At 43.4% G+C, this 24243-nt stretch overlaps 2 non-coding genes across 2 annotated transcripts; one reads left to right on the forward strand and one right to left on the reverse strand.

Annotated features, from left to right (window-relative positions):
* Window positions 1-11410: 11410 nt before the first annotated feature.
* trnas-gcu (transfer RNA serine (anticodon GCU)) lies at window positions 11411-11492 on the reverse strand. The gene has a single exon. It is a non-coding gene; the product is annotated as a tRNA-Ser (tRNA).
* Window positions 11493-17112: 5620 nt separating this feature from the next.
* Window positions 17113-17185, forward strand: trnat-cgu (transfer RNA threonine (anticodon CGU)). The gene has a single exon. It is a non-coding gene; the product is annotated as a tRNA-Thr (tRNA).
* The last annotated feature ends 7058 nt before the right edge of the window (window positions 17186-24243 follow it).

Raw genomic sequence — 24243 nt, forward strand, 5'->3', positions numbered from 1 at the left:
TAGCAGCGATCACTGCGGTACCCCACCAGTCACTGCCTGCCACTCGGAAAAAGACCAGTTTATTCCAACTCTTTGCTTCCTGTCTGCCAAACAGTTCTCTATCCAAGTCAGTACCTTACCCCCAATCCCATGTGCTTTAACTTTGCACGCCAATCTCTTATGCGGGACCTTATCAAAAGTGTTCTGAAAGTCCAAATACACCACATCCACTGGTTCTCCCTTTTCTATTCTAGCTGTTACATCCTCAAAAAATTGTAGTAGATTAGTCAAGCGTGACTTACCTTTTGTAAATCCATGTTGACGTTGTCTGATCCTGTCACTGTTTTCCAAGTGCTCTGCTATTACAGCTTTATAATGGATTCTAGCATTTCCCCCACTACCAATGTCTTGCTTATATTTCCCTGTTTTTTCTCTACCACCTTTTTTAAATAGTGTGATTACATTAGCTACCCTCCAGTACATGGAAACTATTCCAGAGTCTATAGAATTATGGAAGATGACCAGCAATGCATCTACTATTTCTAGGGCCACTTCCTTAAGTACCATAAGATGTAGATGATCAGGCCCTGGGGATTAATCGGCCTTCAATCCCGTCAATTCCCCTAATACCATTTCCCTAGAAATACTGATTTCATTCAATTGCTCCCTCTCATGTTCCCCGACATCTCTGGAAGGTTATGTGTGTCATCCTTTGTGAAGGCAGTACCAAACCAATTCTTTTATCCCTATTATAAATTACCCTGATTCTGACTGCAAGGGACCTACGCTTGACTTCATCAATCTTTTTCTCTTCACAGATCTATAGAAGCATTTACAGTCAGTTTTTATGCTTCATGCAAGCTTACTCTCATATTCTATTTTCCACCGCTAAATTAGTCCCTTTGTCCTTCTTTGCTGAATCCTAAACTGCTCTCAATGCTCAATTTTGCTGCTTTTTCTGTCCATGTTATATGTCCCCTCCTTGGATCTCATGCTATCCCTAATTTCCCTTGTCAGCCATGGTTGAGTCACCTTTTTTTATTTTTATGCCAAACAGGGATGAACAAATTCTGTAGTTCATCCATGCGATCTTTAAATGTTTGCCCTTGCCTATCCACCATTATCCCTTTAAGTAACATGCCCCAATCCATCCTAACCAATTCGCGCCTCATACCATCATAGTTTCATTTATTTAAATTCAGGGCCTAATCTATGAGTCAACTACTTCACTCTCCATCTTAATGAAGAATTCTATCATATTATGAACGCTCCTCCCTAAGGGGCCTCGCACAACAACATTGCTAATTAATCCCTTCTCATTACATAATACCCAGTCTAAGATGGCCTGATCTCCATTTGGTTGCTCGACATATTGTTCCAGGAAACCATCCCGTTTACACTCTAGAAATTCCTCCTCCACAGTATTGTTACTAATTTGGTTAGCCCAATCTATATCTAGATTAAAGTCACCCATGATAACTGCCGTGTCCATATTGCACGCACCTCTAATTTCCCATTTAATGTCATCCCCAACCTCAGCATTACTGTTTGGGGATCTGTATACAACTCCCACTAACGTTTTCTGCCCCTTGGTATTTCTCAGCTCCACCCATACAGATTCCACATCATCAGAGCTAATATCCTTCCTTATTATTGTGTTAATCTCCTCTTTAACCAGCAATGCTACCCCACCTCCAGTTATTTTTTGCCTGTCCTTCCTGAATATTGAATACTTCTGGATGTTGAATTCCCAGCCTTGGTCACCCTGGGGCGATGTCTCCGTAATTCCAATTACATCATATCCGTTTACATCTATTTGTGAAGCTAATTCATCCACCTTATTATCAATGCTCCTCGCATTAAGGCACAAAGCCTTCAGGCTTGTTTTTTTTAACACACTCAGTCCTGTTAGAATTATTATTTACTGTAGCTCTGTTTGAGTTACACCCTTGATTTCTCTGCCTTCCACTTTTGCTTTTCTCCTTCCTGTGTTTTGTTTCTATCATTGCTTCCCTTTCCTCTGTATCCCTGCACAGGTTCCCAACCTCCTGCAATTTTAGTTTAAACCCTCCACAACAGCACTTGCAAACACTTCCCCAGGACATCAGTCCCGGTCCCGCCTAGGTGCAAACCGTCCAGTTTGTACTGGTCCCACCCCACCAAATTTGAAATATGTTTATCTTTTCCTAAATCCACTTCTTTATCTGAGCAGTTTCCCTGAATCTGCTCACATTTCTCCCCATAACAAGAAGGTGGGTGCAGCAGCGGCCGCGTGGCCTAATGGGTAAGGCATTTGCATTTGGTGCAAATCGTTCAGTTATCAGAAAATTGCAGGTTTGAGTTCTGCCGTGGTCATTTAAATAAGGGGGTGAAACTTTTTCTTCCCTGTTCTGAATCTGGCTTCAAACCGACCATTTTTGACAGTTTCTTACCTGAAGATAATGGAGGGCCTTCTGCTTATATGAAGCTGATTGTACATTTTCAACATTGTACATCTGTGTGCACAGGCAGCAGAAGTGGTGACGGGGAATTTCTTTCAGAGTATTGCTGCTTAGCTGCAAATAGCAGGGAATGGAATGGTTGTGCGCAGTGTACACATTAGACGAGGTGGGTGAGTGGTTAAGGCGAATAGACCACTAATTCATTGCGCTCTGCATGTGGGGGTTCAAATCCCATCTTTGTCGTTATTCCATTACACATTTGATGTTGAGAAACCTTCTAAGCATTTCACTGAATTTTGCGAAAAATAGGCTTCGAATCGCAATGTCGTCAAAATCACACTGGCTATTCAAGTCTGTGCCCTTGCACTTTTGCTAAAATTTAAAAGGACCACTTGAGTTCTTCAACTTCTTGAATGAAGGTGGAGCAGAAATCGCAAATCGAAGATTGAGAACCATCATTATAGAAACCGCCCGATTTATGTTTCCAGCGATTTCATAAGGAATGATAATCAGGCCTGTCTATAATGGGCGGGGTCATGGTCAGTCAAGGATCAGTCTGTACGATAGCAAAATACTGCAGATGTTGGAAATCCGAGATAACAACAGAAAATGCTGGAAAACCTCAGCAGGTCAGGCAACATCCGTGGAGAGAAATTTGAGTTGACGTTTCTTCTTCAAAAAAGGGTTCGACCCAAAACGTCAACTCAAATTTCTCTCCACGGATATTACCTGACCTGCTGAGTTTTTCCAGCATTTTCTGTTGTTATTAAGGATCACTCTGTGTCGGCTTAAACCGAGTGCGCTCACAGTCCCAGATCATTCAGTATGTTCAACTTTTTCAAAGAACAGCAATTCCAGCTGTGATGTCCGAGACATCTCGCATTTTAAGTAGCAAAATTCTCTAAGCGAGAATCATACCCCAAGACCAACGAGCCGCCGATTTTAATAAGTGGTTGCATTAGGTGTCTGTGCATTGGTGAGAACCTGTTCATTAATTTGAAATATGTTATCTTTTCCTAAATCCACTTCTTTATATTAGCAGTTTCCCTGGATCTGCTCACAATTCTCCCCATAACAAGAAGTTCGGCGACAACCTAATTGTGGATATGGTGTTTCGGCGATTGTCTGTACGTAACTTCCGTCCTTGTAATATTCAACATCTTGTTCAGTTGAATCGTTGTTTGTGTTCAACATGATGTCGGAAACATGTACAGAAAAAACGTCAGTTTACACATTTTCTCGTTTGTGCCAAAGGCTTAGTAAATGCGTTGAAATCGAATCTATTTCCTGCACATTAAGCTTTGCCTGATAGTTGCTGGTTTAACAGTTGAAACAGGCCCCACCTTCCCTCCTGTCAATAAGTAACACTGAAGGGCTCCATTAAAATTCCCATCCATTATTGCAACACCGTGGGCCTGGGGAATCTAAGAGCCCACGTAGAACAGCTAATAAGCAAAAAGTTTACAGGAAAGCCAATTGTACCAAATTTGCTCTGGTCCAAATATCACACCGCAAAAGCATTAGCTGCTCCAGGTGAGGCTCGAACTCACAACCTCGACATTTAACTCCGAGCTATATACTAGTTTTATAAGCACCAACGTGCTAACCGATTGTGCAACTAAAGCTGCGTTTGGTTGGTGCTAGTTATCAGTGCACATTTACTTACACATTTCAGGTTGTCCAATCGTGCGGGGGCGCAATGTTGTTTAATTGAGGCGCATTGGCTGGGTTTATATGAAAGAGTGAAGCAGGAGTTACACTCATGTGTTAGCGAGCTGGTGAATGTACCAAAGTCTGCACCAGATCCTGGTGTCATAAGCACTCAACATTTTTACCCAACTACTAAAATACAGTCTGCAAAATGTGAACCGATGAAAATTCATCACATGCAAAAGACAATTTTTAAAAAAAAGTTTTGCCCATATTTCGTTAACCATGTGAGTTACCGGTTGATTAAAGGCGATGACAACAAACTTCTCACACAGTCTAATGAGTTTTATGTAATAGAATAAACAGTTTTCTTAAAGTTAACTCCTTGACGTGGAATGGAATCCGTATCGCAGGGTAAGAGTATTTGTAGATGACAATTGCTGTTCTGGGCTTTTTCTGTAATTATTTAAAGAACAGTGGTTTCCGAAGTGTAGTAGTTATCACTTCCATCTAAAGTACAACAGTTCCCTAATTCAATCATCTCTTGCAGGTAGAGATTAATAAAATACATTAACAGCCGCGCGGTGTTCTCCTTTTCTCTATACAGTTCTGTACACACTCAAACTCTACAGAGATACCGACTGTGTGAGAGATCATTACAGGATACTGCAGCACGGCCCCGGTCAATAGCAACAGTTCAGAGCCGCATTTCAGATGCGAGAACAAACCCATGAGTTTGTTTGCTGTTCCCCAGCTCCAGGAGTGAGTGAGGCCGGGACAGCAGCGAAGTTCAGGTCGCCTGTCCGGTCCTGTTCTCTACAAGCGCCCGCTGCCGGCGGAAAGCAGCATTTGCAGCCTCAGAGAGCGTAAACTGCCCATCGCTGCAAAACAATATATCACTGAAGCAGAGGAGCGCAGAGATTTGCATCTGTAGCGTGTAGGTTAAGATGTCGAGGTTGATATTGATCAACTCATTGTTTTGGAAACGCTGAAATTGAATTTTTCTCCGGCAGATGTTACAGGTTTACATATGAAAAATGCCCTCCAGGTGCAATCGACAAATTGGAGACGCCGTGTAGTGGGTCAAGTTAAAGCATCCGCACAGTTAATGCCGAGAACAAATTAAGCAGTAGCTCAAGCTGATTAACCTTGCACTGGTGAAAATCCTGGACGGAGATTTAGAGGAAGCGACAGTGGGAAGGGCTGGACTGCGATTCTAACACTTCTCCAAGCACATTCTGGGCAAGTCATCAACAGCAAAAAAGAGGCTTGGGACGGGAATGAAATTTTGGGCACACGTGACAGAGCATTGTTAATGGGAATGTAAAACTGCTGTCTCCAATATTCTGCTTACCTGAAACAGTCAAAATGCAATGGACAATACATGACAAATCCATTTGATTTTACGTTTGATCACCAGTTGATTGGGCCTGTATTCTAGACAGAGTGATTCTTTAGTCTAGGGGTATGAATCTCGCTTTGGGGATTGCAGATTGAAATTTGCGAACGGTCCCGCGTGAGCCCATTTTTAACGTCGAATTCAAATATTGGACTTGCGCTCAAAACTTGGTCTAATCCGCCTAACAAATAATCGGTCAGGACCCAAATCATTCTCCAACAATCTCCAGCGGCTTTGGAGGAAGGTCAATGCAAACTTCCATGTAAATATCATGGCTTCAAAGACAGACAATTAAGGGGTTTTTTTTAGCAATCATTCACTTGTGATGATTGTAAGTATATTTGGGTCTGTCCATGTTGGATAAAAATGTATTTGTGAGTTGCTATTGTGTTAGATGTAAATGCTTTTGCACCTCTGTTCTTTATAAATATAATTAAATTTAATTGTATTATTTATTTATGTTTTGGGTTGGGGAATCTGTGACAATTATAAATGTATTGCTGAGCGCTGCCAAATTTCCAGTCCGACCCCATTCTACCTGCTCATTTTCCCCACGTGGCATTCGGCATAACATCTGTTACATCCTGTACAACTTTTGCTTTTATTGATGTTTAGAAAATGTGAGAATTAGAAAGTAATAACGCTGCATCCATCAGACTCTCTGATACCTCCTGAGCACCCCTCACCTTGTCTGATAGGCCCTGCGCGTCTCTTACCATATCTGGCACCTCTTGAGCAGAGCTTATGTCTCTGACATATCAGGAACGTCTCTTACAATGTCTGATACATCCATAGCATCCTTACTCTGTCTGATACATCCGGAGCGTCCCTTACCCTGTGTGGTAAATCCGGAGCGTCCCTTACCCTGTCTGGTATATCCGGAGAGTCCCTTACCCTGTCTGATGTATACTAAGCATCCCTTACCCTGTCTGGTACATCCGGGGCGTCGCTTACCCTGTCTGATCAATCCGGAGTGCCTCTTACCCTATCTGGTAAATCCTAAGTGTCCTTTACCCTATTTGATCCAGCCGGAGCGTCCCTTACCCTGTCTGCTAAATTAGGAGCGTCCCTTACCCTATCTGGTAAATCCTAAGCGCCCCTTACCCTGTCTGATCCATCCGGAGCGACCCTTACCCTGTCTGCTACATCCGGAGCGTCTCTTACCCTGTCTGCTTCATCCGGAGCGTCCCTTACCCTGTCAGATCCATCCGGAGCGTCCCTTAGCCTGTCTGGTCCATCCGGAGCGTCCCTTACACTGTCTGGTCCATCCGGTGCGTCTCTTCCTCTCTTTGTTCCCTCCTACGAGTCCATTATCCTGTTTGATAACCAGTTTGCCAAAATTGCATATTTCTCCCCTCATTTGCAGCTATGAACCGCTTCCCATCGCTCACGCTCATCAACTGTTTAGGGAAAAGCGCCAACTACTAGGTAAACAAAACCCAGTTCTTCAGTTAGCCTCCCCAGTTCACTTGATTTCCCAAGGAAATTTCGTGTGAAATCGAGCTGCTTTTGTTCCAAACGTCGGCCCTGCTTTCGCAGCGCTTGTCTGTCGAGCGGTCCCGCAGGTCTAAATTAATCAACTGGTTTCAAAGCACCAATTCATTTTGGTGCGAATGGGACATGTAACAGGTGTTTAAGCACCATCATCCCTTTTGTCTCTTAATCCCTCTCCTGCCTTCCATCCTATCACAGACCTTCCCTTTTGTTCTTTCCTCTCCTCCCCCCTTTCCCGGCCCCTACACTTGGTTAAAAACCTATTACATCTCCACCTTTTCCCAGTTCTGACGAAGGGTTATCGACCTGAAACGTTAACTCTGATTCTCTCTCCACAGATGCTCCCTGAGCTGCAATGTATTTCACGTTGCACTTCTAGTTAATGGGTGAAACAGTCATTCAAAGTTTTTGGGTTCCATTCCCACCAGAGTCGATGTTCAGTCTGATTTCGGTGATGAACGTTTGCAGCAAAACCACAACTCGTTCATTTACGCCCTTCAAGGACTGGGAATCGCCAGCGAGGTCGCTTGAATTGTGAATAATTAACATGTCAGCTTCAATCTGCTCACCTCCTTGAAATATTTGCTTTATTCCACGTGTGTTGTGTCGACAAACCCTGTGCATTCTGTCCTCTGGAGCTCTAACATTCTCTGGAGAAAAAACAATCCGGCCTTCTGTAAAGATATAATTTGAACCGGGAAACCTCTCCCATATCAATCAATGAAATCCTCAAACTGCAGAGCCTGTGTCCAGGAGAACAAGGGGTTGACCACTTAGGACTGAGATGAGGTGAAATGTCTTCACTCAGAGGGTGGTGAATCTTTGGAATTCTCTATCCCAGATGGCTGTGGAGGCTCAGTCTTTGAGTCTGTTCCAGACAGAGATCGATAGATCATTGAATATTAAGGGAATCAAGTGATCTGCGGATAGTGCAGGAAAGTGGAGATGAGGTAGAAGATCTGCCATGATCTTATTGAACGGCGGAGCATGCTCACGAGGCCAAATGGCCTGCTGCTCCTATTTCGGATGTTCTTATGTACTTAAGTGAGAATCAAAACCCCGGGACGAACGAGCCGCCGGAAATGGAGCTGTAAGATTTCGCTGCCACCCACAGCCGAACAGCCATTCTTTCAGACCGCTTCTGTCCATCCAATCCCGCTTTCTAATACAATGTTCAACAATATCAGGAGATACCGAAATATTTCAAGTCAACAATATTAGCCTCACTTGAAAGTCAATTTTTACCTTTTCTGAATTACTTCCCCTGCCGTCTCAGTCATTATTTCTTTCTTTGCCCATTTCTGCTGGTGTTGCAGGTTAGATCAGCCTCGGCCGTTCAAGGAAGCCTGAGAAGTCCATGAGGGTAAAACACAGAGAGACTAAGAGACAAAGACGGAGCGAGGTGTTATCTACGGGTATGATTTTCACGCAGAAAATGTCGCTGTTTTAAATGCGAGAGGCGAAGATTCAAATCCCGGAAGAGCCCCTCGCTTTTTAGTCAAAAATCAACAATACCCTTGACTTGGCGATATGGAAGAAAATTTAAAATAAAAACTTGTGCAGAGCCTGTGCACACTGTATATCAAGAAACCAGCGATGTTATTGTTAAAAGCGGGAATTCAGTCCCAGGTGTGCCGAAACTGTGAGGTAAATATGTAAATCCATTTATTTCCAGAAGCCTGCTCCACATTTTCCACATTGTCAATCTGGGAGCGCGGGCAGGTCAACTCTTCAAGCCTGCCGCTCACCCACAAAGCAGCACAAACTCACGGATTCAGAAATCACCTTATTTTAGCCTCTTTACGAAAAATCCACCGTTTCTAAGCAGTGCCCTGTGTGACTTTACTGTGGTCAGGACAGAATTGCAGCAACTAATGTGTGTTACCGTGATCGTATTGTTAGTTAGTACTCTCCAGTGTGGCCGCTGCAACCTCGGTTCTGAATCCGAATCATGGCACAGCTTGATTTATATATCATGTTCTCTGCGGCACCTGCTGATGGAACACAATCCCTTAATCAAAACGTTAACTTTTGCTAAATGAAGAAAATATTGACTGATAGGGTTACGCACAACACGTGGGATGTGGGACAGAATACCCAGCACAAGCACGGCCGACCACATGGTTTCCTGATGTACTGTAAGTTTCTACGTAGTTTTTGATGAGGTAACAGAGAGGGTTGATGAGGGCAATGAGGTTGACTTGCTGTACATGGACTTCCAAATAGGCGTTTGACAAAGTGCCACATAATAGGCTAGCCAGCAAAGTAAAAGACCGTGCAATAAAAGGGACAGTGGCTGCATGGATACGGAATTGACTAAGTGACAGTGAAACAGGGAGTAGTGGTGAATGGCTGTATTTCAGTCTGGAGGAAGGTATACAGTTGTGTTCCCCAGAGATCGGGACTAGGACCACTGGTTTTCTTGATATATAGTAATGACTTGGACTTGGGAGTACAGGGCACAATTTCAAAATTAGCAAATTACTTTCTCTTAGGGAATTCGACTGACTGAAATTCGATAGATCCCGGACGAGTTTCTTGCTTTTTGGTCAAACATCACCAATTCCCTCAGCTTGGCGACACTGCAGAAGTCTTGAAATAATAACTGCCCAAAAATACTGTGCAGAGCCTGTGTCTAGTATATAACAAGAAACCCGCGATTTTATTATAAAAAGCGGGAATTCAGTCCCAGATATGCGGAAACTGTGAGGTAAATATGTAAATCCGTTTGTTTACAGAAGCCTGCTCCACATTTTCCACATTGTCAATCTGGGAGAGCGAGCAGGACATCTCTTCAAGTCTGCCGCTCACCCACAAATCAGCACAAGCTCACGGATTCAGAGCCAACTCATAGATGGAGAATCAATGATAAGCGATACCAAAGGGACCGGCAATACCTGTAACCCAGGGAAAATGCTTTGGCTCCGTGGGTTACTTGGTTAAAGTGCTTGTTTATAAACAGACGTTTCTGGCGTGGACTCCCAGCTTTGTTGTATAATTTGTGATATTAAGCAACAAAATAACACCGTATCTGGAAATCACGCTGACCAGAGCATGGAAATATCAATTTAAATAAAATTACCAGCATTATTTTGAAATGATTGGTGTAAACCTTCGATCTAAGTAGAGCTCATCGACCTGAAACGTTAACCCGGTGTTTCCCACTCCACAGTTGATCCCGGACCTGCGGAGTGTTTACACCATTTTCTGAATAATTTCATTTCCAGACACTGTAGTATTTTGCACTGTTTTTTATCCTTTCATTATCAGACACAAGAATGTGACTGAACAATTAAAGTTTCAAATCCGGTAAGCGTTGGTGGTTCAGGGGCAAAATGCGCGCCTGTATTGTGGAAAAAACGGGTTCAACCCCCTGGCCAATGCAAGGGTTGAGCTTTTTACTAAAATGCAAAAGCGAAATACTGCGGATGCTGGAATTCTTTCTGAAGTATTTCGGTCAATCATTTTAAATTAAAGAAGTTTCATGAAACGCAGTAGAAAAAATACATTTATATCAAACTTTCCCTCATTCTGCTTTCAAAGAAAAGAATAATAATTTGAGTTAAGGAAGGTAAATCCATTCCATCACATCCGTGGGACAAACCTCAGGAAAACAGCTCCGAGCTTCCACAAGGAGGGAGACGCTAAGCCCCGAGCGAGAAAGAAGAAGGATTGGGAGGAAGGATTTGGTTAAAGGTGGTTAGAGCCCGAAGCTGCGGTAATATTTTGCTGTTTGAGGTGGGTTGCATGGTGTTTTGAATTCGGCACCCGTGGGACCAATTCAAAAGCCAGCTTCTCACATCATGTCAGCGCTAGACAAAGCAGCACTGACTAATATTCAGGGCAGAGGGTGTTTCAAGAAGATTGACACTGAATGTTAGTTTATCCCAATTCAGGCGAACTCATTGGTGCAGAAAGTAAAATGTAAAGGTCCTGCACTGGCCAGAATCGAACACGGGTGTAAGATGCCCAATGAAACACAGAACCGGACTCTTTAACTTTACTCAGTTGCTCCTGTGAAGCTCTGGGATTTCGAAAGATAGGGGAAAAACGACGCGAATTCACATGTTTTTAATGGGAAGTATTTATGTTTTCTACAATGTCGATCGGCTGTAAGAAGCATAAGTTTTGACTAAAACCCAGTGGGGCTCGTCCAGGATTTGAACCTGGGACCTATAGCCATTTAGCTGCGACCAACGAGCCGCCGACATATAACTGTGAAACTCATTAAGCATTGGAATCTCAGATTCTGACGCTATTGAAGTGCGTTGTCTCTAATCAGTCCCAGTCTCCATAGACCTACAAGTGTTTTCCCTTTAAAGTGTATATTGGTTACTTGAGACATGACAGAAGGTAAATGAAGCAGGCTTGGGAGCAAAAGGTGAATTTGGACATGACGTTAAAGGTGAATGTGAAAAGAACCGAAGCGTCAAAAATTTCACATAAACGACGAGGATGGGATTCGAACCCACGCGTGCAGAGCACAATGGATTAGCAGTCCATCGCCTTAACCACTCGGCCACCTCGTCTCTCGTTCCCATTCAACTCAGCTATTCCATTTACTACTTTTTGTATCCGAACAGAACTAATCTGCAAGAAAGTCCTGTTCACCACTTGTCCTGCCCGTGCACCCAGATCTACAATGTTGAAAATGTACAATCAGCTACTGTAAGCAAAAGACCTTCCGTTACTTCAAGTTAGGTCCTGTCAGAAATGGTCGGTTTGATGTCAAATTCAAAACAGAGAAGAAAACGTTTGCCGTCGTCAAGAAGTTGTGGGGAGGATTGTGAGCAAATCCAGCGCAACAACTGATATAAAGGAGTGGATTTAGGAAAAGATAGATATATTTCGAATTAAGCGAGCTGGGTTCGCAGCTGCGCAGAGTAAACCCAATGCAACTTCTAACACAACTACTTAACAACTCGGTCGTTGCAGCTGAAATCGCGTTTCTTTACAAAAGACTAACACACAGAATGATCGGGGACTGTGAGCTCACCCATTTTAAATAGACACAGAATGATCCGTGACTGACAACAATCCCGAATACGATCAGCAGCGAAATCAGACGCTTTATCCATTAGGCCAAGGATATTCCGTGTGCAATCCAACTATTTTGCTTCCGAAGGCCGGCCCTGCTTTCGCAATGCTTGTCTGTCGAGCGGTTCCGCAGGTCTGAATGTATTGACTGGTTTCAAAGCACCAATTGAGATTGGTGCGAATGGGACATGTCCCCCCAGGAACAACGATTGTCGCAGAGCAAACTTACATTTGCTGAAGTTAAGTAGTTGAAAGTGAATGTTAGATTAATGTAGTACCTCAGGAAAGTGGTAAAGAAATGGAAGGAGGACGGAAAAGGAGGCTATTGATTGTGGAAGGAAAAAAAAGCTGGGAGAAGAGTTGGGTTTGAAATATGGAGCATTAAGCTCAGGCATGTGAGAGCGTGGGGTTTTGAAGGAGTAAATAGGTTTTCACCGCCAACAAATAATATTTGTTTCATGTAGTAATGATTGATTACTTGTTGCGTTCTATCAGCAGTGGCCACAGAGAACAGAATATATAAAGCGAGTTATACCGTGACTGGGATTCCAACCGAGGTTGCTGCGGGTACAACCGCAGAGCACTGACCACAATATGATCACGGCGCCACACACTAGCTGCTGTTCTTCTGCTCTGTCCACAGCAAAGTAATGCACGGCACCGCTTAGAGAAGATGGATTTTTGGAGAAGTCCAAAATCAGCACCACCAGAAATTCTGACAGCGGTGGAATTTGACCCATGTCCCACAGCGACTGGAGCCTTTATCCAGAATGGGAACTAATGCAGCCGCAATCACATTTAAAAGGATTGTAGCCCTTTCACACGAGAAGAAACTCACCCCTGGAGAGTCATAAAGAAAAAAAAAAGGCCCAGCTGGGAGTCGAACCCAAGACCTCCTCTTTACTAAAACAGGAGCTTTGACCAGCCAAGCCACAGAGCCAAATTACGCCGCCGCTACTCGCTGCCATTCACTGTTATCTATCACCTACCGGTCACTGACTGCTGGAGTATGAGGCCGTTCTGTATTTATCCATCTCTCTTGTCCACCTTGTGTCCCGATGCTGTCTGTATCTCTCACTGTGTTTATCTCAGTGTCAATCTGTGAGTTGATTCTTAAGGAATACCTGTGTTTGTGTCTTACATTAAATAAATGAGGGGATCAGACAATTCTTCCTCTGACACTGGGGAACGAATGAGCTAACATTCATAACAAGATATTGTTTATTGTGATGCAGCAAATACAATATTCCATCTTGAATGATTTAGGTACAATTCTATGCAAAAAGAAGCTTTGACCCCAACGAGTTTCCAAAAGGCCGCCTTTTAATTTGACATCACAAAAACTACTATTGCACCTCAAGGTGATTCATAACTAATAAACAGAGAAGTCAAGCAGTGAAAGGGTATTTGTAGAAAGGGTTGTGAGACTGTGGAATGCACTGGCCCAGCAAGCAGCAGATTTAAAACAAGGTATAAACACCTGCAGGGTGTGGGAGGAAGGGGAGAGAGAGGCAAGAGAACCACAGGTAAGATCACGTTGGAAGCCACTGGCTCCGAATCTGCTTTAAATTCCCCCACTATAGTTAAACACATTTAATGTCATATTCATACATTGATGCCTTTGAGCAATATATAACTTGTAACGAGGTCTCTGGTCTAAAATAACTGCTTTATATATTTGGATCCACCCGCTGTGTTTAGGCTGAATATTTATCTCCAACCTAGAATCTGCTTATAATCTAGAGACAAGGTCTCAGCAGCCGGCGGGCAGGGAGCAGAGGTTGAGGCTGATCTGTGTCATGTGGGAGTAGAACACAATATTCCTGCTGTTTATTTTCATTATCCTGCACAATATTCGATACTGTTCTCAACATCTTACACTCCTCTTAAATATCGCAGGGTTTAGTTTATTGTGATGATCGCTGCGGCTTTTTTCAATTTTATGAATTCGTAGCAAATTACATATTTCCAAACCAGTGAAATCGTCATTGCTGAGATTAAACACTCAGAGCAGGGTCAGCGGCTCTTTGGTCTAGGGCTGTGATTCTCGCTTAGGGAATTTACACCAATTAATGCGAGACATTTTAATAGAACCAGTTTCCTCGGCCTGGAGACATTCCACACATCTTCAAATAATAACGGCCAGAAAATCAGTGCAGAGCCTGTGTTCAGTATATCGCAAGAAAACAGCAATTTTATTAATGAAAACGGGAATTCAGTCACAGATGTGCCGAAACTGTGAGGTAAATATGTAAATCCGTTTGTTTCCAGAAGCCTGCTCCACATTTCCCACATTGTTAATCTGGGAGCACGGACAGGACATGCCGTAAAGAGGGCTTTATTAAAGATTGTTTCTAACGTTTCGAAACAGAAATACTGAAATAAAAGGGACTTTTGAATGACTCCTTTTGGATAATAAAGGTAGATCGAGGTTAGTGAAAGGTTAAGGCGAGGGATTGCTGATCTAGTTGGGAGATACGTGAACTGAAAATGTTACAGTCCCCACGTTAGACAATATTTTCTCTCCGTTTGGTAACAATTCTCCTACTTTCTCAAACTAATATTTCACCCAGCTGTAATGGAATGAAGATCGAATCGAGATCTCCTTCCTTCCTTCCATTCCTCAATCCTACATTTCCTTCCAACTAGTTCGCAGTTTCCTGCCTCACTGGACAATGAGGCTGATTCTGATGTTAACTCTATGATCGATATCTTATCAGTTCCAGTCCTAACCTCGTCTTTTTGCAGAGTTATTAAAATCTGTTTGATTGAAGGCTCTCCAACATGTTATAAAACCGTCCATTTAAAGGCTGTGAGATATAACAAGCCTTTTAATGGTGAGGGGAATCTTTAGAGGAAGAGAACATCTCCTGCAGCAATATAAACAGAGTCAGTGCCCAGCTCTGCTGTTTGGGGCAATCCTCGCCTCCTCCTGTTTCATTTTCACATCGATGGGAGAAGCTGAGAGCGAACTCCAATCAACACGGGCTTTACACCGCTTGAAAGATTAACGGGAAAAGCAAATGATGAGGGAGCTGGAAAAAAGGGTTAACTTTATCGTTTGAAAATGAATTTAATTTCAAACTTTTTATCGACCTTAGACCAGCGCAGTTTTCTGATTGGCACCAAGTCTGTACATCTTATTTCTGTTAAACTTTATTCCCGCTCCCGCTCTTCATAAAGATCACAGCATCCCGCACCACGGGCATTGAGAAACCTTTCAATTATGGCCAACCTCCTGTAATCACGGCTTTCACCCTCTAGCGCTCTTTTCACTTACCCTTTATTTGTTTCAATGGCACATTTCAACAGACCTGTTAAGATTAAAGCGGAACGCTTTCGACCTTACTGCACCGCACCAGCGGGCCAATATTTCACACTTAAACCCTCGATCGCAGTGAGGTAGCGCTGCCTGTCACACACGCACCTCAACAGTTTTGGGAAAAGCGCCAACCAGCATGAAAAAAAAACCCAGTTCTTCAGTTAAGAGGCACTCTATCACAAGATTCCCCAAGGAAATTTCGTGAACAATCGGGCCCCTGTCCTTCCAAAGGCCGGCCCCGCTTTTGCAGCGCTTGTCTGTCGAGCAGTCCCACAGATTTAAATGTATCGACTTGTTTCAAGGCACTAAAGTGCATTGGTGCGAATGGGACATGTGCCCTCAGGAACAGCGGTGGAAGCAGAGAAAATTTAACTTCGTAAGTAAAGGAAAGACTTACGTTTATAAAGCGCCGTTCACGACCACCGGACGTCTCAAAGCGCTTCACAGCCAATGAAGTACTTTTGCTGTGTAGTCACTGTTGCAATGTGGGAAACGCCGCAGCCCTATTGCGCACAGCAAGCTCCAACAAACAGCATTGTGATAATGACCAGATAATCTGTTTTTGTTATGTTGATTGAGGGATAAATATTGGACAGGACACCGGGAATAACTCCCCTGTTCTTACTTCGAAATAGTGCCATGGGATCTTTAACGTCCACCTGACAGAGCAGGCGGGGCCTCGATTTAACGTCACATCCAAAAGACGGCACCTCCGACAGTGCAGCACTCGCTCAGTATTACACTGGAGGGTAAGCCTGGATTTATATACTCTAGTTTCTGCAGGAGGAATCTGAACCCACGGCCTTCTCGCCTCAGAGGCCAGTGTGCTTCCCACTGAGCCACAGCTAACACTAAGTAGGTAAAAGTGAATGTCAGATTAAGGGAAAACCGCAGGAAAATGACAAAGTGAAAGGAGGAAAGTGAAGAAGGGCTGGTGGTTGCAGAAGGAAGAAAAAGCTGTAAGAGGCGAGTGTGAATTATGGAGAATAAGGCACAGGTATATGAGAGAGCGTGGGGTTTTGAAGGAATAAATAGGTTTCACCACAAACAAGACAGATTTCTTCCTTTAATAAATAATGATGATTCTCTGAGCTTTATTAGCAGGTGCCGCAAGGGACAGAAGATGTAAAGCAAGTTGTGCCGTGACTCGGCTTCCAACCGAGGTTGCTGCAAACAGAACACAGAGTACTGACCACTGTACGATCATGGAGCCACAGATCATCCTTCTACCAATTATTTTAATCCATACCCCTGGTTATTGACCCCTCCGCTAATGGAAATAGGTCGTTCCTATCCACTCTATCTCGGCCCCTCAAACCTTTATATCCCTCAATTAAGTCTCCCATCAGCCTCTTCTGTTCCAAAAAATCAACTCCGCCTATCCAATCTTTCCTCATTGGCAAAAGAACCAGAGGGGAGATGAGGAGATTTTGTTTTACGTTGTGAGTTGTTATGGTCTGTAATGCTCTGCCTGAAAGGGTGGTGGAAGCAGATTCAATAGTTACTTTTAAAAAGGAATTGGATAAATACTTGAAGAGGAAATGTTTGCAGGTTATGGGGAAAGAGCTGGGACTAATTGGATAGCGATTTCAAGAGCACGATGGGCCAAATGGCGTCCTTCTGTGATGTATGATTCAATGTTTCTGGGAAAGGTTTTATGAAAGTATTCATGCAAATGAGGCGGGTCAGTTGCCTGCTCCACTATCCTGCTTTATTTTAGTCCATTTGTGCCTGTGTTATTTCAACCTAATTGAAGCGATTCAAAATTCGCTAGCCAGGGCGTCACTGCTGGCGCAGTGGCCAAGTGGTAAGGCGTCGGTCTCGTAAACCGAAGATCATGGGTTCGACCCCCCATCCGTGCCTGGGGAGGTTTTATCACCTTTAATATGGCTTTTTTAAACTTTTCTCCTGATGAACTCCAGCAAAATCGTTCAAAATTTTGAACATTACTATCAAATCTCTACTTGGCATTCTCTACGCTAAAGAGAAAAATCCCAGCTTCTCCAGTCTCTTCACATAAATGAAGTCCCTCACCCCCGGTACCATTATAGTAAATCTATTCTTCACTCTCTCCAAGGCCTTGACTTTCTTCCTAAAGTGTGGTGACCAGAATTGAAGAAAATACTCCAGCTGAGGCCCGACCAGTCTTCTTAAAGTTTTAGCATAACTTCCTTGCTTTTGAACTCTATTAATAAAGCCAAGGGTCCCACGTGCTTTTTTACCAGCCTTCTCAACCTGTCCTGACAGCTCACAGATCTGTGTACGTACACCCCATGTCTCCCTGTTCTTGCATCCACTTTAAAATTGTACCATTTAGAGGCGGTTAATAAAATGCAGGAGAGAGCGTTCTGACCAGTTTCAGGGCCAGTGATCTCCAGAGGGAGCCGATTAATGTAAATCATTGTTCACGTTAAAATTGTACCATTTATTCATTTTGCCTCTCCTCATTCTTCCTACCAAAATATATCACTTCACACTTCTCTGAGTTAAATTTCATCTGTCTGGTGTCTGCCCATTTAACCAGTCTGTATATGTCCTCCTGTAGTCTGTTACTATCGTCTTCACTGTTTACCACATTACCGTCTTTCGTATTATTTGCAAAATTTGAAATTATGCCCTCTATACCCAAGTTCATTAATCTTCATCAAAAAGAGTAGCGGTCCTACTATCGACCCCTGGGGAACACCACTCTAAACTTCCTTCCAGTCTGAGCATCTAAAACCTCTCCCTGCAAAAACTTCCTGGCCTGCGGAGCAATTCAAATTGACAGAGTGAGTAGCGAAAGCAGAGAAATTTCAAAACTAAGATCGATAGATTGTTGTTAGGCAAGGTTATTATAGGTTACGGCAACAATGGAGTTAAGATACATATCAGCCATGACCGAATTGAATTGTGGAACATGTTGGAGGGGCTGAATGGTCTAATCCTTTTCATATGTACAGAGATCCACACACACAAATTCAAACACAGCTGCACACACACACGCAGAGATGGATAGATAGAGAAAAGAGATGGAGAGACAGGCACACAGACAGGGAATGAATCTGTGTCAGATAGAAAGATACCGAGAGAGAGAGAGAGCGAGACAGCAGGGAGAGAAACAGAATACGAGGCAGAAATAGGGACAGAGAGAGAGAGACAGAGAAAGAGGAACAGACAGAGAGTTACATATAGAGGGAGAAAAGAAGAAACAGGTCGAGGGGTATGATTCTCGCTTCGGGTTAATCAGTGTAATATATGTGAGAGGTCCCGGGTTCAAATCCCGGACGAGCCCTCATTTTACTCTCGACTGTTGACCTTGAATTCACTGAAACATTTGGAAAGATAAAAGTGAAGTTTTCAAATCAATCCTCGTGAATCTGAAGCGCTTTGGGAAGAGGGTCAGTGCAAATATTCCGGATCAAAGGCAATCTCTCCGGCCTACACTTTCTATCAAGGAGTTTTTTCTGGAAGTTGAAAGTATTGTTCCACGGAAGCTCAACGTTAGCTCGAGGAACAGCACCTCATCTTCCGATTAGGCACTTTGCAGCCTTCCAGACTCAATGTCGAGTTCAACAATTTCAGATCATAACCTCGGCCCCTATTACATTTTTCTTGTAATTTTTCCACTCCTTTCCCCCCCCCCCGACCTTTCCTTTTGTTTCTCTCTCACACCTGGCAGCTATCTCTTGCCGTGCCAGTACACTTCACACCTAATCTCAGCCTATCACCATCTCGTCTAGCTTCCAATACCTTTCATTGTCTCTTTTACTACTTTGTTTCTTTCACTTCTTTTGTCCGATCGCAACCCTGCCTTCGATCTATTTTCTTTTCTTTCCAGTTTTGAAGAAGGGTTCGACCCGAAACGTCAACTCAAATTTCTCTCCATGGATGTGGCCTGACCTGCTGAGTTTTTCCAGCATTTTCTATTGTTATTTCTGGATTTTCATCTCACTTAAGTAGATATATGAACGAAAGACTTGCATTTATTGTGCGCGTTTTACAACCATCGGACGTGCCAAAGAACTTTACAGCCAATGAAGTACTGTTGTACATCACTGTTGTAATGTTGGAAACGCGGCAGACAATTTACTCACAGCAAACTCCCACAAACAGCAATGTGATAATGACCAGATCATCTGGTATTTTTGTTATGTTGATTGAGGTACACATATTGACGAGAATGATTGATTCAGTTTTATTCAGTATACAGACAGTCATTAAGATAAATAATGATTGAGCTTGGGAAGGACACCGTTTTCACACCTACCCGCAATGATCACAAGCTCCTTGAGGAAGGCCATTCAGCCCACTCTAATACAGCCCTCCAGAGCATCCGTAGGCTTCACCTCATTGTTTAATCCAGTTTTTTCCTAAATCATTCCAGGGCTTTCACCACCACCGCTCTGCCGGGAGCCCATTCTAAGTGTTGGTCATTCTCCTGAAATCAGTCCTAAAGAGTTCCCTTTCACTTTTGAGGCTGTTTCTTCTTGGTATTTCTCCCACAATGTAATTTGGTATTCCACACGAGGTAGTTTCTTGTAGATCTCTGCAATACCATGTCGCAGATGGCTCCGTTCTAGGCTGAACATTTCGATTTTAACTCCCAGCGGGTAGGGGTAAAATATCTCCCCCCGTGTATGTTTGTTCTACAGGATCGAGGTTTGTCTGGTACTGTTGCTCCCTCCTCTGGCCGCTGTGCAGCATTGCACCACCTGCTCCCTCTGCTGGCTGCTGCGCAGTAATGCTGTGTTTGGTTGAAGCTGGTACAACTTCGACCTCCTCTGCTTCAGGCTGTACCAGGACTGGAAGAGGAGAATGAAGGGTGGAGAAGCGACCTTCCAGAATAGAAGGAGTGAAAAGACGATTTCTTGATCCAGTCTGCTGACAGCTAATGTAGGGTAAAGTTATATGAGAAGGAAGAGAACAGAATTCATGAACTTAGAGCGGGAGTAGTCCTTTCAACCTTCTACCTGCTCCGACATTACATTAGATCATGGCTGATCTGCACCTCACCTACATTTTTCTGCCATTGCTCCGTACAACTTGATCCCCTTACCGAATAACAACGTGTCGATCTCATTGTTGGAAGCAACAATTGACCCTCAGCATCCACGGACTTATCGGGAGAGAGTTCCCGATTCCTACAAACCTTTATGTGAAAAGATGCTTTCGGTTTTGACTTTTGAATGGAGCGGCTGTTGTTTTAAGTTTGTTCCCCTTTGTACTTGATTCCCCAGTCAGAGGAACTTGTTTAACTCTATGTACACTATTATACCTTTTAACACTTAAAACACCATGATTAGATCACCCATCCATCTTCTAAATTCAAGAGAACAGAAGCCAAATTAATCCTCATAATTTAACCCTGTGAGCCTCGGTATTAATCTGGTAAATCTGCGCTGCACCACTCCAAGGGCAATATATCCTTCCTGCGTGCGGTGCCCAGAACAGAACAGAACAGACTTGACTATTCCAATGCACGCCTAGCCGGCCTTCTACGTTCTACCCTTCGGAGAACTGAGGTAATCCTGCCTGCCCGCGTCATTATTCACACCAAGTCCCGTCCTACATCATCCCTGTGCTTACTGACCTGGAATGGCAGGGTAACAATCTCTGTGTGAATAACTGGGAGAATCGGACGTGGGAGGCTATTGAAACCCAGAGCGAACGAGGACTTTATCATTTTGAGTCTAAATTTAAACAAAACAGAATCGCTAAATGGCAGCTTATGATCAATTATGATTATGGAGCCTGACATTGCTGGGAACTCGAATCGAAATAATGATGCATTAAAGTCGTGCGTCACTATTAATACATAAATGTTGCAGCAAGCGCGAGATGAGATGGGTTGCGCTGCACCATAAACTGATGGTTTTTCACTACAAATGGGAACATATTGCGCTTGTCCGGGATTTGTACATGAGACCTCTCACTCATCAATCAGTGAAACCATTTAGCGCGAATCACACAACAAAAACAACGAGCCGCTGGCACCGTAGCCGTTCAGCCAGTGTAGACATTATCTGCCACCAACACCCCATCAGCCGGCCTTTCAGACAGCTTGTGCCCATTCCATCTCGGTTTCTATTCAGGAAATTCCTCTCTGACCCATCTAGGTGAGCGGAATTATTGCAGGAAATCACACTGGCCCTGTATTCCTCGCAGGACCGAGCTGTTCTCCGAGGTGAATCTGCCCCAGCCAGAAACAGCTCCAGCTCTCGCTTGAAGAAATTCAGTGAATCGGCGTCCACTGCCCGAGCCGGCAGATTGTTCCAGAGTTCCACTATTCTCTGGGAAAAGAACCACCTCCAGACATCTGATCAAGATCTGGCCTTATGCAACTTAAAATTGTCACCCCTGGTCCTCTCTCAAACATTTAATTGGAACAAATTGTGAACTGGAACAAAATCAACTCTTCATCATCTTATAAACATCGATCAGATCAACGGTCAGTCTAGGCTTCTGTAAAGTGTCGACACGCAACTCGTTCAGCCGATCTTGACAACTAAGCTGCTTTATACTGGGAATTAGTCTAGTGGCACTCCTCTGCACCCTTTCCAAACCAGGTTGGCCTTTACCTCAAGACGGCTGATATACTAAAGAGGAGGATGATATTCTCCAGTTTACAAAGTTCTAGTCGGACCACATATTGTGTTCTATTCTGGGCACGGCAGGCAGGAAGGATATATTGGCCTTGGAGTTTTACAGTGCAGAGTTAGTAGATTATCACCGACACTTACAGCGATCAATTATGAGGATTGATTGTATAAAGTTGCCTTCTGTTTGTAAGATCCGTGATTCTTTAAATAGGATGTTTCCCCAAGAACTACACGGAGGCTGTAACTTAACAATCAACAGGTGTTTACTGGAGTAGGGTAGTCTCAAGACTGGGAGTACAGAGGCATGCTCAAGGCTTATATACAGGTGTGGTCACTGCCGGTACTACAATATACAGGAGCTGTAAAAGTAGTTCTCTCTTAAAGGTACATGCACTACACTGTTCACTTGAGTTTAAAAGATTGAGGGGTGATCGGTTTAACATGTTAAATGGATTATTAGGGTAGATAGAGATCAAGTAGTTCCTCTGGTTGGGGAATCAAAGACAAGGTTCATCACCTCAAAATTAGAGCCGGGCCATTTAGAAATTAAATCCGAAATCAAATTTGCTCTCAAAGGGTTTAGAAATCCAGAACTCTATCCGAAAAGGCTTTGGATGCTGGGGTCAATTGTTGCTTCCAAGACTGTGATGTACATGGTGTTGTTAGGTAAGGGAATAAAGTTATATGGAGGAAAAGAAGAAAAATGGAAGAGAACTGCAGATCTTTTCTGCCCTTAATTCGATTTCTTCTCCAAGCTGCCACTGATCCACCTGTTCCACGAGCCTCAATTTTATCAACTATCCTTCTATGTGGTACTTTGTCAATCGCCTTCCATAAATCCATGCAGACAACATTCATTGCATTCCCTTCATCAATCCTCCCTGTTACTTCATCAAAAAATTCAATTAGATTACGCAAACTCGATCTGCCCTTCACTAATCCGTGTTGGCTCTCCTTAATTAGCTTAAACCTCTCCAATTGCCCGTTAATTTTAGACATGATTATTGTTTCTAAAGCTTTACACACCACTGATTTTAAACTGACCGGCCTGTAGTTATTAGGCTTGTCCTTAGACATTTTCTTGATCAATGCTATCACATTTGCCAATATCCAATCCTCTGGCACCTCACCCGCATCCATGGAAGATTGTAAAATTATGGCAAGCACTTCCGCTATCTCCACCCACAATTCCTTTAGCCACCTGGCATGCAGGCCATCTGGACCAGGCGACTTATTCACTCTAAGAATACCCAGCCTATATGTACATCCTGTTTATCAATGTTCATCCCTTCCATTGATTCTACCTTTTCCACTTCTACTGATATTTTGTCAGCATCCACCTCCTTAGTAAACACAGATACAAAGTACTCATTGAGTATTCTAGCCTTGCCCTGCGCCTCTAAGCATATATCACCTTCTTTGTCCCTAATAGGCCCCACCCTGCCTCTTGCTCACTGCTTACTGTTTACATGCCGGTAGAAGAATTTAGGGTTTCGCTTTTGTGTTAACCGCCATTCTACTCTCATATTCTCTCTTTGCCAATCTTATTTTCATCTTCATTTCCCCTCTCAATTTATTGTATTTGGTCTGGTTCACCGTTGAAGAATTCACCTGACATTCATCATACACGCTCTGTTTTTGTTTCATCATCTTCTCTATCTCCCTCGTCATCCAAGGAGCCCTTGCTTTGGTTCCCTTACCCTTCCCTCTTGTTGGCATGTATCTAGCCTGTATTTGGAACATCTCCTCCTTAAAGATCACCCATTGTTCCGTTACAGTTTTCCTGTCATCCTTTGGTTCCATTTTAATCTGGCTGGACCCTTTCGATTCCCATTGAAGTTAGCCCTATTCCAGTTTATAAGTTCCACTCTAGATTGTTCCTTGCTCCTATCCATTGCTAAATTAAATCTTATGATACGATGATCACGCGTACACAAGTGTTCTCCCACAGACACTTGGTCGGCCTGGCACACCTCGTTCTCCAGTGCCAGATCCAGCAATGCTCCTTCCTACTTGGGCCAAGAACATATTGGTCAAGGAAATTCTCCTGAACACTGTTCAGAACTTCCTCCTCCTCCTTTCCCTTTACTCTGGCATTATTCCAATCGATATTTGGGTAATTCAAGTCCCCCAATATCACCACTCTATAGAAACATAAACATATAAACATAGTAGATAGGAGCAGGAGTAAGCTAATCGGCCCCTCGAGCCTGCTCTGCCATTCAATGCGATCATGGCTGATCATCCAAATTCAGTACCCTGTCCCTGCTTTCCCCCAATATCCCTTGACCCCTTTAGCCTTAAGACATTTATCCAACTCTTTCTTGAATATATTTATTG

This window comes from Somniosus microcephalus, unplaced genomic scaffold (assembly GCF_052327205.1).
Source record: "Somniosus microcephalus isolate GS21.2 unplaced genomic scaffold, FLI_Smic_1.0 unresolved_chr1, whole genome shotgun sequence".
Classification (NCBI taxonomy): domain Eukaryota; kingdom Metazoa; phylum Chordata; class Chondrichthyes; order Squaliformes; family Somniosidae; genus Somniosus; species Somniosus microcephalus.